Below are 18,090 nucleotides of genomic sequence, written 5' to 3'. Positions count from 1 at the left end.
CGGATCACGAGGGCGCGCCACTATGCGAGACGATAACCGTCATCCGATACAGTAAAAGTAAGTCCGGCCGGGCCGAACACAGCGGACAAGACTCATTTGAGCTGTGTCACGATATAGCCCAGTACAGAGGCGCCGCACACCCCCTATGCTTCACAGACGAAGTAATGGATCATCAAATCCCAGAGGGTTTCAAACCCGTAAATATAGAATCATAGACGACGGCACAACAGATCCTGCGGTATGGATCGAGGACTTCCTCCTGCACATCCACATGGCCCGCGGTGACGATCTACACGCCATCAAATACCTCCCACTTAAACTCAAAGGACCAGCTCGGCATTGGCTCAACAGCCTGCCAGCAGAATCCATTGGCTGTTGGGAAGATCTGGAAGCCGCATTCCTCGACAACTTCCAGGGCACTTATGTGCGACCACCAGATGCCGATGACTTGAGCCACATAATTCAGCAGCCAGAGGAATCGGCCAGGCAATTCTGGACACGGTTCCTAACAAAGAAAAATCAAATCGTCGACTGTCCGGATGCAGAGGCCCTAGCAGCTTTTAAGCACAACATCCGACGAGTGGCTCGCCCGGCACCTTGGCCAGGAAAAGCCGAAATCTATGGCAGCCCTCACGACACTCATGACCCGCTTTTGCAGGGAGAAGACAGCTGGCTGGCTCGCAGCAATAACATATCAAAGAACCATGGTACTTCGGATACCAAGGATGGCAATGGCAGGTCACGTCGCAACAAACACAAGCGCCGCATTAAACGACAATACCGAGGATACGCAGTCAATGCCGGATTCAGAGGCTCTAAACCCGGTCAGCGGAAAAAGCCATTCAAAAGAAGCACTCCGGGCCCGTCCAGTTTGGACCGTATACTCGATCGCTCGTGTCAAATACACGGCACCCCCGACAAGCCAGCCAACCACACCAACAGGGATTGTTGGGTGTTCAAGCAGGCCGGCAAGTTAAATGCCGAAAACAAAGATAAGGGGTCACATAGCGATGACGAGGAGGAGCCCCGGCAGCCGAACACCGGAGGACAGAAGAGGTTCCCCCACAAGTGCGGAGGTGAACATGATATACGCAACCCACATCCCCAAGAGGGAGCGGAAGCGTGCGCTAAGGGACGTATATGCGTTGGAGCCAGTCGCCCCAAAGTTCAACCCATGGTCCTCCTGTCCGATCACCTTCGATCGCAGGGACCACCCCACTAGTATCCGTCATGGCGGATTCGCCGCACTGGTCCTAGACCCAATCATTTGACGGATTTCACCTCACTCGAGTCCTTATGGACGGCGGCAGCAGCCTGAACCTGCTTTATCAGGACACAGTGCAAAATGGGTATAGACCCCTCAAGGATCAAACCCACAAAAACGACCTTCAAAGGCGTCATACCAGGTGTAGAGGCCCATTGCACAGGCTCAGTCACACTGGAAGTGGTCTTCGGATCCCCGGATAACTTCCGAAGCGAGGAGTTAATCTTCGATATAGTCCCGTTCCGCAGTGGCTATCATGCACTGCTCGGGCGAACCGCATTTGCGAGATTCAACGTACCGCACTATGCATATCTCAAGCTCAAGATGCCAGGACCTCGGGGGGTCATCACAGTCAATGGAAACACAGAGCGCTCTCTCCGCACGGAGGAGCACACTGCGGCCCTCGCAGCAGAAGCGCAAAGCAGCCTCTTAAGGCAATCCACCAGTTCGGCGATTCAAGACCCGGACACCTTCAAGCGCCCGGAGTAATCGGCAACAAGACCGCCTGGCACGTTCCGAGCTCGCATAGCAATGCGGCCCCCACCCCAGTACCAGCCAAACGGCGAAATCCGTGCCACGCGTACATAATTACGCATTAAAAATACCATGGGCACAGGTGGGGAGGGGGCACGACTACGGCACGCCCCAAGACGCGGCTCAACCGCACTAGGGGCTTCCCGCTTTGTTATTTTTCTCTCTTTCAGGACTTTAATCTCTGGAAACCCCGTCCGGCAGTACGGTTTGCCGGACACACGATGCAACAACCAAGGAGGCAGAAAGCTACGTCGCACCATGGAACTCCCAGGTGGTCTCTGACAACGAGTGAAATACCTGCTTTAAATACCATTCCTCAGCTTGCCCTTGGAGGGGACATGTCAAATAGTCCTACTTTTTGCTTATCGCACTACTTGTATCATTCTGCTTTAACGCACCTTTTTGAATAAACAATGCATAGCACTAGACTATTATCGCATTCTCTATTCTTCTTATATATATATATATGTTCATTCATGACATCCAGCACCCGTACACTCTGGTACGGCCAATACGCTAGGGGCTTAAGCATACCCCATAATACGGCGTGAGAAGTCCGAACACTTTCGACAGTGCGGCACCCCGAACTTATAGCATTATATGCATCAGCTCTGAATCATGTCTTGGGTCAATAGTTGGGTTTGCCCGGCTCCCATGTTTTGGTACCTTACGTTCCGCTATATCGGCTAAGGTAGCACTGGGAGAACTACTGCGATTGTGCCCCGGTTCACTCTGGGCAAGCACCTCAGTAGAGAAAGCTAAAACTGACTGTCATGATAAGGCGAGAGCTGGTCGCTGTTCGAGAGGTCTCGAGTCCCTAAAGACTTATGCCGCTTAGAGCGAGGAGTCGGCTTTGTCCGGCTTAAGGCGTGTATAGCGCCCCGAATTCGGCCTTCCAAATAATAGGGGCTTCGCCAAAATTTTAAAATTGTAGACTTCTATGGCTAAGTGAGAGTGATAAAGCATTATAGTCTGATTGCCTTGTTCGTTGTGCTGAGCACCTCCCTCGAAGCACCCAACAATGGGAAAAAGAGTGCTTAGATTTATCCCGAACACCCCGGCACTCGTGGCATGGGAGCAAAAGCCGACGACTGGCCATCTCTCAGATTTAATAAACAGCCGCACAGAAGGTAATATTCTAAATTCAAACAAGCGTTGCATAACGCATATGAACAAGTTTTCATAATACAGGATCACACGAGCAAGTTCATTCAAAAATTACATCCTTCGCACACTCGTCCGCCACAAGACGGGCACCCTTCAGGACATCCTCATAATACATTTCAGGGTGGCGATGCTCCTTGCCCTGCGGCGGCCCCTCCTTCACCAGCTTCTCAGCGTTCATCTTGGCCCAGTGCACCTTCGCACGGGCAAAAGCCCAGCGTGCACCTTCGATGCAGACGGACCGCTTTATGACTTCCAGCCGTGGGCAGGCATCCACAAGCCGCCTCACCAGGCCGAAGTAGCTATTGGGAAGGGAGTCGCCAGGCCACATCCGGACTATAAAGCCCTTCATGGCCTGTTCGGCCGCCTTGTGCAGCTCGACCAGTTGCTTCAGCTGGTCGCTCATAGGCATCGGGTGTTCGGTCCCAGTATACTGAGACCAGAACAGCTTCTCCGTCGAGCTTCCCTCCTCGGCCTGGTAAAATTTCGCGGCATCCGACACGCTGTGGGGCAAATCTGCGAATGCTCCTGGAGAGCTCGGACTCGGGTAAGTAACAAGTAATTTACTTTCACATGCTTGCTTTGCATATTGAATGCCTTACCCGCCGCTATCTTCCTCATCGCCTCAATCTCCTGGAGGGCCTTTTGGGCTTCAGCCTTGGCATGCTTTGTGCTCTCGAGGGCCGCGGCAAGCTCGGACTCTCGCGTCTTCGAGTCAAGCTCCAAAGCCTCGTGCTTCTTCACGAGAGCCTGGAGCTCTTGCTGCACCTCGCCCACCCGTGCCTCTTGTTTCTCCGCTCGGTGCGCTCCTTGGCCGCTTTGTTTTCGGCCTCGGACATCGCTTGCTTCAGGGTCGCCACTTCGGTCGTGGCCCCTGGCACATTCATGATGATCCTGCATTTCAACCACATTTTCTTTATATATATAGACAAGGTATTACTTACCTTTGTTCTCCTCGAGCTGCCTCTTGGCAAGGCCGAGCTCTTTCTCGGACCCTCCGAGGTCCTGCTTCAGTGCGGCGACCTCCGCAGTCAGTGCGGCAGAGGTCAGCAGCGAAGCCTGCATACGCATACAGACATACTTATATTAGACTCCTGCATATTTATTTGATCCTCTATTCGGCTTTTCTTTGTGAACACCAAACAGAGCATCAGGGGCTACTGTCTATGCGGTAATATTTTCCTATATTTTAAATACTTACCTCAAAGCCTGTTAGAAGGCTGGCACAGGCTTCAGTCAGTCCGCTCTTGGCGGACTGAACCTTCTTGATCACCGCACTCATAATAGTGCGGTGCTCTTCGTCGATGGAAGCGCCGCGAAGCGCTCCCAGCAGGTTGTCCGGTGCCTCTGGATGGACAGAGGTCACCGGCACGGGCGTCTTGCCCCTTTTGGAAGGGGGCCGCCTGCCCGAGTCCGGAACCACTGGAGGTTCCGGCGCGGTGTTCGGCTGAGAGCCGAACTTGGAGCCCCCGGGAGCCTTGCTCCCTTTGCTCCTGGAGTCCGGAAGGTCGCCTTGAGGCGCCTCCGGGACTGTCTCCCCCGGCTCGGTGCCCCTTGAGACAGTACCTCGGCATTGTCCGTAGGGCAAGGAGAGGGTGGCGGTTGGAAGTGTATCACTATTCATGTCCGACGAGTCCAAGGAACCGTCCGACGATGATACATCGATACGGGCTTGGGGCGGACTGCATAATCATATTCGACGTTAGGAGAAGCAGTGCGACAAAGGTATGCTATGAGTTACTCTGGTATCCGAATACTTACGACTTCGCCAGGGGCTTGGCCCTGAGCAGCCACTCGTCTTCGCCGTCGGCGGCGTGGTGGAACAGTCCGAAGGAGAGTCCTTCCCTTCTTGGACCCTTCGGCCTCCCCGGTTGGGGCGGCCTTCCTTTTCTTGTCTCCCCCGGCTGGAGGGGGAGAATCTTCATCTTCCTTCTCCTCGTTTTCATAGGAGGAGTGCGTCTCGGAGTTATCGGACGATGAGTCCGATACCACCTGGCGCCGGGAACTCTTTCGGGTTCCCTTGGCCTTCTTCTTGGTCTTCTCCGGCACCTCATAAGGAGCCGGAGTCCGCATCTCCGTCAGGAGAGCGTCCGCAGGGTCTTCGGGCAGAGGGGCCGGACAGTTAATCTGCTCCGATGTCTCCACCCAGTCCTGTCAAAGGCATGGGAGCTCAGACCCCGCACATGGTTAAGCTATGGGAAATAAATATCCTACCAGATGTACAGAACTTACCGGATTCGCAGGGCGCTTCGCGCTTAGCCCGTGCGGTCCTCGGTAAGAGAAGGAGGGACCTCGGCGCCCTTGAACAGCACCCTCCAGACGTCCTTATGCGTCATGTCGAAGAGCTCGTGTAGAGTCTGGTGCTGGGCCGGGTCGAACTCCCATAAGTTGAAATCCCGTTGTTGACACGGGAGGATCCGGCGGAAGAGCATGACCTGGACTATGTTGACAAGCTTAAGTTTCTTGCTTATCATGTTCCGGATACACTTCTGGAGTCCGTCCAGCTCCACCGATGAACCCCAGGACAGGCCCTTCTCCTTCCAGGAAGTGAGCCGCGTGGGGATTCCGGATCGAAACTCGGGGGCCGCCACCCAGTTGGTGTCGCGCGGCTCGGTGATGTAGAACCACCCCGATTGCCACCCCTTTATGGTCTCCACGAAGGAGCCCTCGAGCCATATAACGTTGGGCATTTTGCCCACCATGGCTCCGCCCGCATTCCGCTTGTTGGCCGCCCACCACCTTCGGCTTGATATTGAAGGTCTTCAGCCACAGGCCGAAGTGGGGCCGGATGCGGAGGAAAGCCTCGCACACGACGATGAACGCCGAGATGTTGAGGATGAAATTCGGGGCCAGATCATGAAAGTCCAGCCCATAATAGAACATGAGGCCGGCGAATGGATGGAGGGGAAACCCCAGTCCGCGGACGAAGTGGGGGAGGAAAACCACCCTCTCGTGAGGTTCTGGGGTAGGGAACCTGCCCCGCGGCTGGCAGCCGGTGCGCGATATCCGCGGCTAAGTATCCGGCTCCACGTAACTTTTTGATGTGCCCCTCCGTGACGGAGGAGGCCATCCACTTGCCTCCCACTCCGGACATGTTTGGAGAGAGTTGAGGAGGAGGATGCGGACTTGGGCGCTGGAGCTCGAGTGCGCGAGAATGGATGAGCAAGGAGGAAGAAGGCGTGGGTAGAAAAAGGTGAGATCTTATCCCTTTATAAGGGCGGACTAAACTATGCGCCCCCACTAGCCTGGTAAAACTCGCTTATCCCCCAAGCGCCGTAATTGATGGCGCGGTTGGGTTACCCACGTCCGTATTGATGAGAATCCCGTAATAAGGGGAACACGATCTCTGCTTTGACAAGACGTGTCAAGAAACCGCCTCGCGTTATGTGCGGGGCTGGTTAAAGAACGGTTCAAATAATTACCGGGCCATGGCGTGATGTCATGCTGCCAAAACATGTCAGCAGATTAGATTTGTGGAAATATTATTCTCTCTACGGTGGTATGTGGAACTTATTTTGCAGGGTCGGACTCCTCTCTTGTATTCAAATCTTCCGTGGTGTATTCAGAGAGGAACCCGCCTTGCAATGCCGAAGACAACACTGCGCGCCGGACTCATCGTCATTGAAGCCTGGTTCAGGGGCTACTGAGGGAGTCCTGGATTAGGGGGTCTCCAGACAGCCAGACCTATATCCTTTGGCCGGACTGTTGGACTATGAAGATACAAGATTGAAGACTTCGTCCCGTGTCCGGATGGGACTCTACTTGGCGTGGAAGGCAAGCTAGGCAATACAGATATGCATATCTCCTCCTTTGTAACTGACCTTGTGTAACCCTAGCCCCCTCTGGTGTCTATATAAACCGAGGGTTTTAGTCCCTAGGACAACATACAATCATACCATAGGCTAGCTTCTAGGGTTTAGCCTCTCCGATCTCGTGGTAGATCAACTCTTGTAATACTCATATTATCAAGTATAATCAAGCAGGACGTAGGTTTTACCTCCGTCAAGAGGGCCTGAACCTGGGTAAAACATCGTGTCCCCTGCCTCCTGTTACCATCCGCCTTAGACGCATAGTTCGGGACACCCTACCCAAGATCCGCCGGTTTGACATTGACACACAGTCTTTCAGAAGCATTAACTCTCTACTCCGGATAGACTATACCACCTACAACCCACTACCTGCTAGTCTATCTCTTCAAGAGCTTCACGCAACTTACTCAACTATGCTAGAGCCCATAATAGCTTGTGGCTGCACACGGAAGTTTCTAGCATGAATAATCTTATGATCCCTTTGAGCCTGGGTGGCATTCCATAGGGTGATCACACGGGTCCTCCGGGATCCCCTTGGGCAAACACTGGGTTCTCCAGGTGCCCGGGCAAACCACTGGGTGCTCCAGGGTGCCCCAACCAATCCACCCAGATGTGTATTAAAGTAGCCACCTTAAGTTAACCATTAAATAATAACTCTCACATCTGTCATGAATTCTCTCAAACCAATCCACGTCTACGAGCATAGCATAGCAATATGAGCATAACGTAAAAGTAACTCCCAGGGTTTGAATGCAGGGCAATAGGTTCCTACCTCATCAACTACTTCCCGATACCCACATGTTATCAAATCCTAACCATGCAATGTTTGAGGGTGAAACTAATGCATAAAAACTGGGTATGAAAGGGATATGATCAAAGTGTGAACTTGCCTTGTACTGTTGATGAAGATGATTCGCACTCATAACTCTTGATATTTCTACTCGTCACACTCCGTTCAATCTATCGTGAGCAAGCAATAGTAACCACACATAAGCAATCACTCAAAAGATCGGGAAGAACGAAGAAGACAGTTCGAAACATCAAAACCAACAAATAACTCTTGCAACATAAAACAATTTCTAACAGTACCAAAATTATGTGAATTTGGCCTTATCAGAAAGTTTAAGTCAAGAGCTTCGATTTGCAAAAAGAATCAACTAAATCGAGAGTTATAAAACTCAAGTTATGAACAAAAGAAGTTTGAATACAATCTCTTTGAATTCAAATTTTAAACTTTCAAAAACATGTTTAAGTTGTTTTACTGGATAGAGGAGATCGTAACGAAGAAGTGGGCGTTGGTTTCATCTAATTTGGATGAACGAGTAAAAAGTTATGGCTATTTGAAAAATCAGCCAAGCTGTTTTACGAAAAAAAATAGCTATGGGTAAAGTCTAATGTATAAATATGTAGACTAATTGATAATCTAATTTTTATCGTATTAGTCTAGAAATAATAAACTACGGAAGTATAAAAAAAACAAGAAAGATACCTTTATAAGGCAGAGAAAAGACGACTTTGGAAGAAGAGACAATTTCCAGAAGTCACGCCGGAGAGGAGAAATATATTTTTCTTAAATGAATCTAGTCAAACCAAAATATTGATTTAACCCGAATCGGATGATTTTTGAAGGCTCTATAGTCTATATTTATAGGTGGAAAAGAGGTTTAAGGGTCAAAGGCTAGGCAATGTGGGACTAAACGTAGACGAAAATATACGAAACAGAGAAGAAAAAGGCTAACGCCTCGCACGGGCCTAAAGGCCTCGGCCGGCCGCGCGCCTACACGAGCTGCATTTTTTTCCGAAGTCTATTTTTTCTGAAATTTGTTTCAAAAAAACTAAACATTAGAAAAAAAAAATAAATAATAAATAAAAGACAAGACAAAACAAAGAAAAACGGGTCGGCCTGCTGCTATGCTACGCATGTGGGCGGCGGTTAGTTCCAGCGCACGCGTAGATTTTTCTTTTTTTATATAGAAACAAAAAACGAAAAATGGATAACGATAATAAAATAAATTTTATATAGGCATATTATATATCAAAATTTTTAGAAAAAGATTTTCTACAACATGAACATTTCTCTAGTGCCAAATAAAAGTCATAAAAATTCAAATAATTCAAACAGTGCTACTTCTACAATAAAACCCAATAAAAATCATTTTAGAAATACCAAAATGATTTCAAGATTATTTCTCTCCAATTTTCTGATGTAGGGAGTCATTTTACCCTATTTTCCATTTATTTTATTTTTGGAGAAAAATAATTTGAATAAAACCCAAATGACTCCAAATTGAAAATAATTTCAAATGGACTTTAAATTTGATCCTTTTAAACTTCCAACTCGTATTTCATATATTTTGAAGAAGTCATTTTATCTTCTCTCATGAAAATCATTGAGTTGCTTAAAGTTTCTGAATTGGAAATATTTCCAAATAAAATTCAAATCTTTCCAAAAAACCCTTTTCATTTAATTAAATGGAAGAAGTCATATCATCTTCTCTCGAGGGTTTTGTATTTGAAAAGAATTTGAATTCACGGAGATCAAAATGCAAAAAGGTGAAAGTTTGGGAAAGTCCTTTTATTCCCTCTCATTTAACTTCCAAAATGTTTCGAATTTCACTCAATCAATCACACAACAATCAAACAAACAATCAATCTATCAATCTATTTATTATAACATTCCAAAATTTAGAATTTTGGGATGTTACAAACCTACCACCCTTAAAATGAATCTCGTCCTCGAGATTCGGAGAGGCTAGCAAGAAATAGGTTAGGGTTTGGGGGTCTCCTCAAAATCCATCAATTGTCGTAGGAGGGGGTCTGGGGTGCTACCACCCTTAGAAGCATGGTTACGGTTCCATCAAAACTCATATACTTCATCCATATTGTTAACAGTGTCGGTCTTCTCAGATCTTCAGGATAATTCCTTATCTGGGCTCTTTCGGTAGTGGCATAACCTTTTCCTCAATTCTTGTCTTTCATCTAGGTAAGGTTCTTCTGTGACTGGGTCTTCTTAGCTGACGGGTCTGGCGCCAATACTAAACAACTATCGATATCTCATGGTGGTCAACAATTTATGGTTTCTCCTGCAGGAAATGGGTCTAGGCTTCATTTCACCATGTCCTACGATTGGCAACAGCTGCCTTGTACAAGGGAAAATGATTATACCATTCTAAGGTTTAAACAAGGCTTAATATCGTCGTCTCTCTACTATAGGTAAGTCACTCAGATTTACCATCCCATATAGCAAGGCGAATAATAAGAGTAAGTCGGTATGGTGATCAATCCATCCCGCACCCAAATCATTACCTTGTACATGGTTTAGCGAATCTCGCATTCTAACACTCGGTCATCCTCTCAAGCATTGCAGAATTTCTCTTGTCGACGAACCAAGTTCGGATAAATCCATTGATTCTGCAAGCCAAACAAACATCTATCGTTCTTCACAACTCTCAGGTTTTGCTTACTCTATAAGATCGTCTGCCGATAAACGTAACTTCTTCCAGGGTTTTTCCTTCAGCAAGAGTGTGCTTGCTCCTTGGCAGGTCCTGGGCCTGTGGGTTATGGCCCATCTCATCACTTGTAAACCTTGAACTCATCATCGGGGCAACTGATCATTAATCCAACATCCAGCTTCCTAGCATTCTTAAATCCATCCAATTGCACTTTCTCTCTTCCTTCTATTTGTACCAAACTCAGACGTGATTACTCAACTCATCATGGAGTTACAATTGCTCCATATTAACAACATTATACCTCCTCTATATCCAATAATACTTCATCCCCTCATATTCTTGGGGTATCCCACATATCGAGTTAAAACTCTTACTTATTTTGTCCAAAGTCCACTTCGTGGAATATCATTATCCTTTCCAGGGGTCAAGGGTCCTCACAGTTACTACCGCCCTTGAAATGCACAAACTCATCCATATACCATATTTCTCATATCCTCGAAAACGGTCAAAATCCTTCTTCATAGAGTAACAACTCATAAAATCCAAATAGTACCCACGATAGCTAACTTTATTGATTCTCAAAGTATTACAATCTCTCGCTTTTCCATTACATGTCTCAACTCAACACCTTGATACAAAAGAGTTGTTCCCACTACTTCTACTACTACTTACTTCTCACAGACACAACTAATTATCACAAGTCTCCTTCTCCTTGGGACAATCCCTGGCAAAGTGCCCTGCTTCATTACAATGAAACATATTACTTCTGACAAGTCTCGAGGTTTCCTTGTGATTATAGCCTCCTTGGGTCCTGGCTTCCTTTTTGGGCAACTGCTGAGGTAGTGCCCTGACTCCTTGCACCTGAACAGGTGATATGACTCAGGTCCTTCCTGGAATCCAATTTTCTTCTTCCTGGACCTTTCCATGCCAATCATGGCTTCTATTTCCTGTGGGTCATACTCTACTTCCTCTGTCAGGAATTCTACTAGATCCCCATTCAAACAATTTTGGGAGATGTGTCCTTCTTCTCCACATGAATAGCAAGACTTAGTGCAGGATTTACTCGGGTCTTCTTTAGGTGTGTCCTCCACCTCTTCCTTCATCACAGTTTCTTCTAAAATTCCCATAAGGGCTCCTTTCTTTACTTCTTTCTTCTGCTGGATGGTTCATTGTACCATGGGGTAAATGTGACACTGAGCAGGATAGTGGGTAGTCCCTTCACACAAGAAACAAGTAATCTGCCTAGTTGGGCATTCTTCAACTGGGTGACTTCCTTCACAATTAGGGCATTCATCCTTGTGTTCTTTATGGGTGTGTCCTATTTCTCCACAAATCTTGCATGCACAAGGTTTCTTCATATCCTTTCCATAAGGCTTCAACTTCTGGGACACAAACCGAGACTTTGGCAAAGTCAACTTAAATTCTTTCCAAGTGGTTACTCCTTGCCATCCATTGATGGTTTGGTACATCCTCCACCAAGTAGCAGCACCTCTTTCAAAGCACTGAAGAGCATGCTGGGTCATATCCTTTCCGACTATAGGGTTATTCTTCATGTGATCCTCCATGTTCTGAATCCATCGGTCCGTCTCCAATTGACTTATCGGTCCAGGGAAACATGAGTTCATCTCCATTCGTCCTCTATTGGGTCCATGGGTTTGGGGTGAGATGAGAGAGAAAAGGGGGATGCACACAATACAAACAATAGTTTTGAAGAGACAGATTTTATTTGTGGCTGTCGAAAAAACATCAAACAAATGACAGCTCACAATCATCGCATCTAACGTAGGTATATAACAGGGTTTGGTCTTCTAAAGGTCAATGAATCTTCAAAGTCATCAAACTCTTCAGTCTCGTTCATGTCTCCGATGGCTTCTTTCGAGTGCTTGTCCTTCTCAAGTTCTTTTGCCAGATCATCTCTGTCGACGCGAAGTCTCTCATGACGTCCTTCAATATTCTGGGGTTGCGTTCCAAACTTCTGGGTTTCAACATCCTTGGCATGAACCATGGTCCTACTGTCCTTCAGTTCCTGACAAATCTCCGGTATCTCGAGGTTGTAGCTCCTCCAGCTTGGCTACTTTCAGCTTCTGGTTCCTGAGTTCTTCACGAAATGCTTCCTTGTCTAATACGGCTTCCTGGAGCTCCATCTTAAAATTCTTGATGTACTACTCCAGATTCTGGCGATACACCAGCTAAGGTTAAAACTTCATCTTACTGATAGGTGCTCCATCAGCCTTCTACCATCCAATCGAAGAAATGCATGCTTAGCTCAGCTCGGTGACCATAGTATCAGTGGCGATGACATCACGGATAACCGTGTTTCTGCCCTTGTCATTGCCATGAGCTATCTTCCATAGTTGATATCTCCTGCCTTAGGGTTTTCTTGACAAAACTTTGAGTTCTCATGCTCCATGTTCCGGTCTTTCTCCGATACACCTTGATCTCGGGTATTGACAGCTTCCTTAGTCTGCCAAGTTCCATAAGGGGTGCCTTCCTAGGTCATACAAATCTGGAAAATTCTACAGGGCCTTCAAATTCTCCTAGTCTTTTGGAGTCTTCAACCGTTGTAGTTTCCATTATTATAATACACGGATAAAATCCTCTTCATTCCGAAGTGGTCTTAGTTGTTGATATCTTGTACTTCTTGGAGTGGTCTCATCAGTCAAATCCTCGTCTGGTCAAAAGGGGAAAGGGGTATGGTCTAACTAAAAGGGAATATTTGATAAGCTCAGAAAGAAGAGAGGTAAAAGATCTTTTGAAAATGAAGTTGTAGAGAAAATCTTTGCTATGGGCTTGCCAGTTTCTAGGGTCACGTCCTACAGTCAACATGTGCTCTGATACCATCTTGTAGCGACCCGACCTCAGACGGTCAAGTCTCTGTGCTTAAGTGTCATCCCTGGATCGGTATGCTGACACACACAGTACTCGAGGATTTATAACAGAGGTAAATCACATGTATAAAATAACGTAAATACTATTACCTCAATCCAAATAGCGGAAGTAACAAAGGTTGTGGATTCCCATCAACACCAACGGCAAAGTTGAGTGTAGAAATCGTAACCCTAACGTATCACTTACTCGTCGTAAGAATCCTGCAACATGAGACGTTGCAGCCACAAAGGGTCAGTACATTGAATGTACTGGCAAATTCACACCATAGGATAATGATGAATAAAGGCTATCACTACATGCATATTTGGCTGGTGGAAAAGCTCTATGGTTATAATGTTTTTGCGAAAAGCCAATTTTTCCCTACTGCAAAGGAATATAATTTATTTAACTACAAAGTTGGTTGAAATATTGAGAAGGTTCCTCCAACTCAATCCCAAATTAACATCAATAACCCAACAAATTATTTAAGTAACGTGATGAGATCAATATGATAATCCAAGAACCAGATACTCAAGATGTCCATAACCGGGGACACGGCTAACCATGATTAGTTTGTACACTCTGCAGAGGTTTGCGCACTTTTCCCCACAAGACTCGATCTCCTCCGTTGAATTTCTCGCACTGCCGGGTGTTTGAGAAACGGATGACCGAGACACAGTCTTTCAGAAGCATTAACTCTCTACTCCGGATAGACTATACCACCTACAACCCACTACCCTGCTAGTCTATCTCTTCAAGAGCTTCACGCAACTTACTCAACTATGCTAGAGCCCATAATAGCTTGTGGCTGCACACGGAAGTTTCTAGCATGAATAATCTTATGATCCCTTTGAGCCTGGGTGGCATTCCATAGGGTGATCACACGGGTCCTCCGGGATCCCCTTGGGCAAAACACTGGGTTCTCCAGGTGCCCGGGCAAACCACTGGGTGCTCCAGGGTGCCCCAACCAATCCACCCAGATGTGTATTAAAGTAGCCACCTTAAGTTGAACCATTAATTAACAATCTCACATCTATCATGGATACACTCAAACCCAATCCACATCTACGAGCATAGCATGGCAATATAAGCATAATGTAGAAGTAACTCCCAAGGGTTTGATATAAAGGACAATAGGTTCTACCTCATCAACCACTTCCCAATACCCACATGTTATCAATCCTACTCATGCAATGTTTGAGGGTGAAACTAATGCATAAAAACTGGGTATGAAAGGGATATGATCAAAGTGTGAACTTGCCTTGTACTATTGATGAAGATGATTCACACTCATAACTCTCGATAGTTCTAGTCGTCACACTTCGTTCAATTTATCGTGAGCAAGCAATAATAACCACACATAAGCAATCACTCAAAAGATCGAGAAGAACGAAGAAGACAATTCGGAAAACATCAAAACCAACAAATAACTCTTGCAACATAAAACAATTTCTAACAATACAAAAATTATGTGAATTTGGCCTTATCGGAAAGTTTAAGTCAAGAGCTTCTATTTGCAAAAAGAATCAACTAAATCGGAGTTATAAAACTCAAGTTATGAACAAAAGAAGTTTGAATACAAATCTGTTTGAATTCAAAATTTGAAAACTTTCAAAAAACATGTTTAAGTTGTTTTACTGGATAGAGGAGATCGTAACGAAGAAGTGGGCGTTGACTTCATCTAATTTGGATGAACGAGTAAAAAGTTATGGCTATTTGAAAAATCAGAGCCAAGCTGTTTTACGGAGAAAAATAGTTACTAAGTCTAACGTATAAATACGTAGACTAATTGATAATCTAATTATTCTATCGTATTAGTCTAGAAATAATAAACTACGGAAGTATAAAAAACAAAAAAGATACCTTTATAAGGAGAGAAAAGACGACTTTGAGAGAAGAGACAATTTCCAGAAGTCGCGCCGGAGAGGAGAAATATATTTTTCTTAAATGAATCTAGTCAAACCAAAATATTGATTTAATCCGAATCGGATGATATTTAAAGGCTCTATGGGTCTATATTTATAAGTGGAAAATAGGTTTAAGGGTCAAAGGATAGGCAATGTGGGACTAAACGTAGACGAAAATATACGAAACAGAGAAAAAAAAGCTGCCTAAAGGGCTCGGCGAGCCGCACGCCGTACACGAGCTGCATTTTTTTTCCGAACTCTATTTTTTTCTGAAATTTGTTTCAAAAAAAATAAACATTAACGAAAATAAAATAAATAAATAAAAGATAAAATAAAACAAAAGAAAAACGGGTCGGCCTGCTGCTATGCTACGCATGTGCGCAACAGTTAGTTCCAAGCGCACGCGTAGATTTTTTTTTTATATAGAAACAAAAAAAGAAAACTGGATAACGATAATAAAGTATAATTTTATATAGTCATATTATATATCAAAATTTTCAGAAAATGATTTTATACAACATGAACATTTCTCTAGTGCCAAATAGAATACGCAAGAATTCAAATAATTCAAACAGTGCTACTTCTACAATAAAACCCAATAAAATATTTTTAGAAATACCAAAATGATTTCAAAATTATTTCTCTCCAATTTTCTGATGTAGGGAATCATTTTATCCTATTTTCCATTTATTTTATTTTTTAGAAAAATAATTTGAATAAAACCAAAATACTCCAAATTGAAAATAATTTCAAACGACTTTAAATTTGATCCTTTTAAACTTCCAACTCGTATTTCATATATTTTGAAGAAGTCATTTTATCTTCTCTCATGAAAATCATTGAGTTGCTTAAAGTTTCTGAATTTGAAATATTTCCAAATAAAATTCAAATCTTTTCAAAAACCTTTTCATTTAATTAAATGGAAGAAGTCATATCATCTTCTCTCGAGGGTTTTGTATTTGAAAAGAATTTGAATTCATGCGAGATCAAAATGCAAAAAGGTGAAAGTTTGGGAAAGTCATTTTTATTCCCTCTCATTTAACTTTCAAAAAGTTTCGAATTTCACTCAATCAATCACACAACAATTTAAAAAACAATCAATCTATCTATTTATTATAACATTCCAAAATTTAGAATTTTGGGATGTTACATTTCTACCTTCGTCGATTTCAGCATCACGAAGAGCTTGGGAATCGTTTTCGTTATCCCTTGCATATTATAGTTCATCACGAAGTTCTAACAACTTGGTGATAGTGACTAGAGAACTCTGTCAATCACTATCTTATCTGGAAGATTAACTCTCACTTGATTCAAGTGATTGTAGTACTGAGACAATCTGAGCACATGCTTACTGGTTGAGCTATTCTCCTCCATCTTGTAGGCAAAGTAATGTCAGAGGTCTCATACCTCTCGACACGGGCATGAGTATGAAATACCAATTTCAACTCTTGGAACATCTTATATGCTCCGTGGCGTTCAAAACATTTTTGAAGTCCCGGTTCTAAGCCGTAAAGCATGGTGCACTAAACTATCAAGTAGTTATCATACCGAGCTTTTGTCAAAACGTCTGCATCTGCTCCTGCAATAGTTCTGTCACCTAGCGGTGCATCAAGGACATAATACTTCTGTGCAGCAATGAGGATAATCCTCAGATCACGGAGCTAGTCCACATCTGCTACTAACATCTTTCAACTTATTTTTCTCTAGGAACATATCAAAAATAAACAGGGGAGCTAAATGTGAGCTATGATCTACAACATAGATATGCTAATACTACCAGGACTAAGTTCATGGTAAATAAGTTCAATTAATCATATTACTTAAGAACTCCCACTTAGATAGACATCCCTCTAATCATCTAAGTGATTCTGTGATCCAAATCAACTAAACCATGTCCGATCATCACGTGAGATGGAGTAGTTTTCAATGGTGAACATCACTATGTTGATCATATCTACTATATGATTCACGCTTCGACCTTTCGGTCTCCAGTGTTCCGAGGCCATATCTGCATATGCTAGGCTCGTCAAGTTTAACCCGAGTATTCTGCGTGTGCAAAACTATCTTACACCCGTTGTAGATGAACGTTGAGCTTATCACACCCGATCATCACGTGGTGTCTCGGCACGACGAACTTTGGCAACGGTGCATACTCAGGGAGAACACTTTTACCTTGAAATTTAGTGAGAGATCATCTTATAATGCTACCGTCAAACAAAGCAAATAAGATGCATAAAGGATAAACATCACATGCAATCAAAATATGTGACATGATATGGCCATGATCATCTTGCGCCTTTGATCTCCATCTCCAAAGTTTCATGATCTCTATCGTCACCGGCATGACACCATGATCTTCATCATCTTGATCTCTATCAACGTGTCATCATATGGTCGTCTCGCCAACTATTGCTCTTGCAACTATTGCTATCGCATAGCGATAAAGTAAAGCAATTGTATGGCACTTGCATCTTATGCAATAAAGAGACAACCATAAGGCTCCTGCCAGTTGCCGATAACTTTAACAAAACATGATCATCTCATACAACAATTATATCTCATCACGTCTTGACCATATCACATCACAACATGCCCTGCAAAAACAAGTTAGACGTCCTCTACTTTGTTGTTGCAAGTTTTACGTGGCTGCTACGGCTTAGCAAGAACCGTTCTTACCTACGCATCAAAACCACAACGATAGTTTGTCAAGTTAGTGTTGTTTTAACCTTCTCAAGGACCGGGCGTAGCCACACTCGGTTCAACTAAAGTTGGAGAAACTGACACCCGCCAGCCACCTGTGTGCAAAGCACGTCGGTAGAACCAGTCTCGCGTAAGCGTACGCGTAATGTCGGTCCGGGCCGCTTCATCCAACAATACCGCCGAACCAAAGTATGACATGCTGGTAAGCAGTATGACTTGTATCGCCCACAACTCACTTGTGTTCTACTCGTGCATATAACATCTACACATAAAACCTGGCTCGATGCCACTGTGAACGTAGTAATTTCAAAAAAATTCCTACGCACACGCAGGATCATGGTGATGCATAGCAACGAGAGGGGAGAGTGTGTCCACGTACCCTCTCTCTCTCT

This window comes from Triticum urartu, chromosome 4 (assembly GCF_003073215.2).
Source record: "Triticum urartu cultivar G1812 chromosome 4, Tu2.1, whole genome shotgun sequence".
Classification (NCBI taxonomy): Eukaryota; Viridiplantae; Streptophyta; class Magnoliopsida; order Poales; family Poaceae; genus Triticum; species Triticum urartu.
This window is presented reverse-complemented; position numbering follows the sequence as displayed.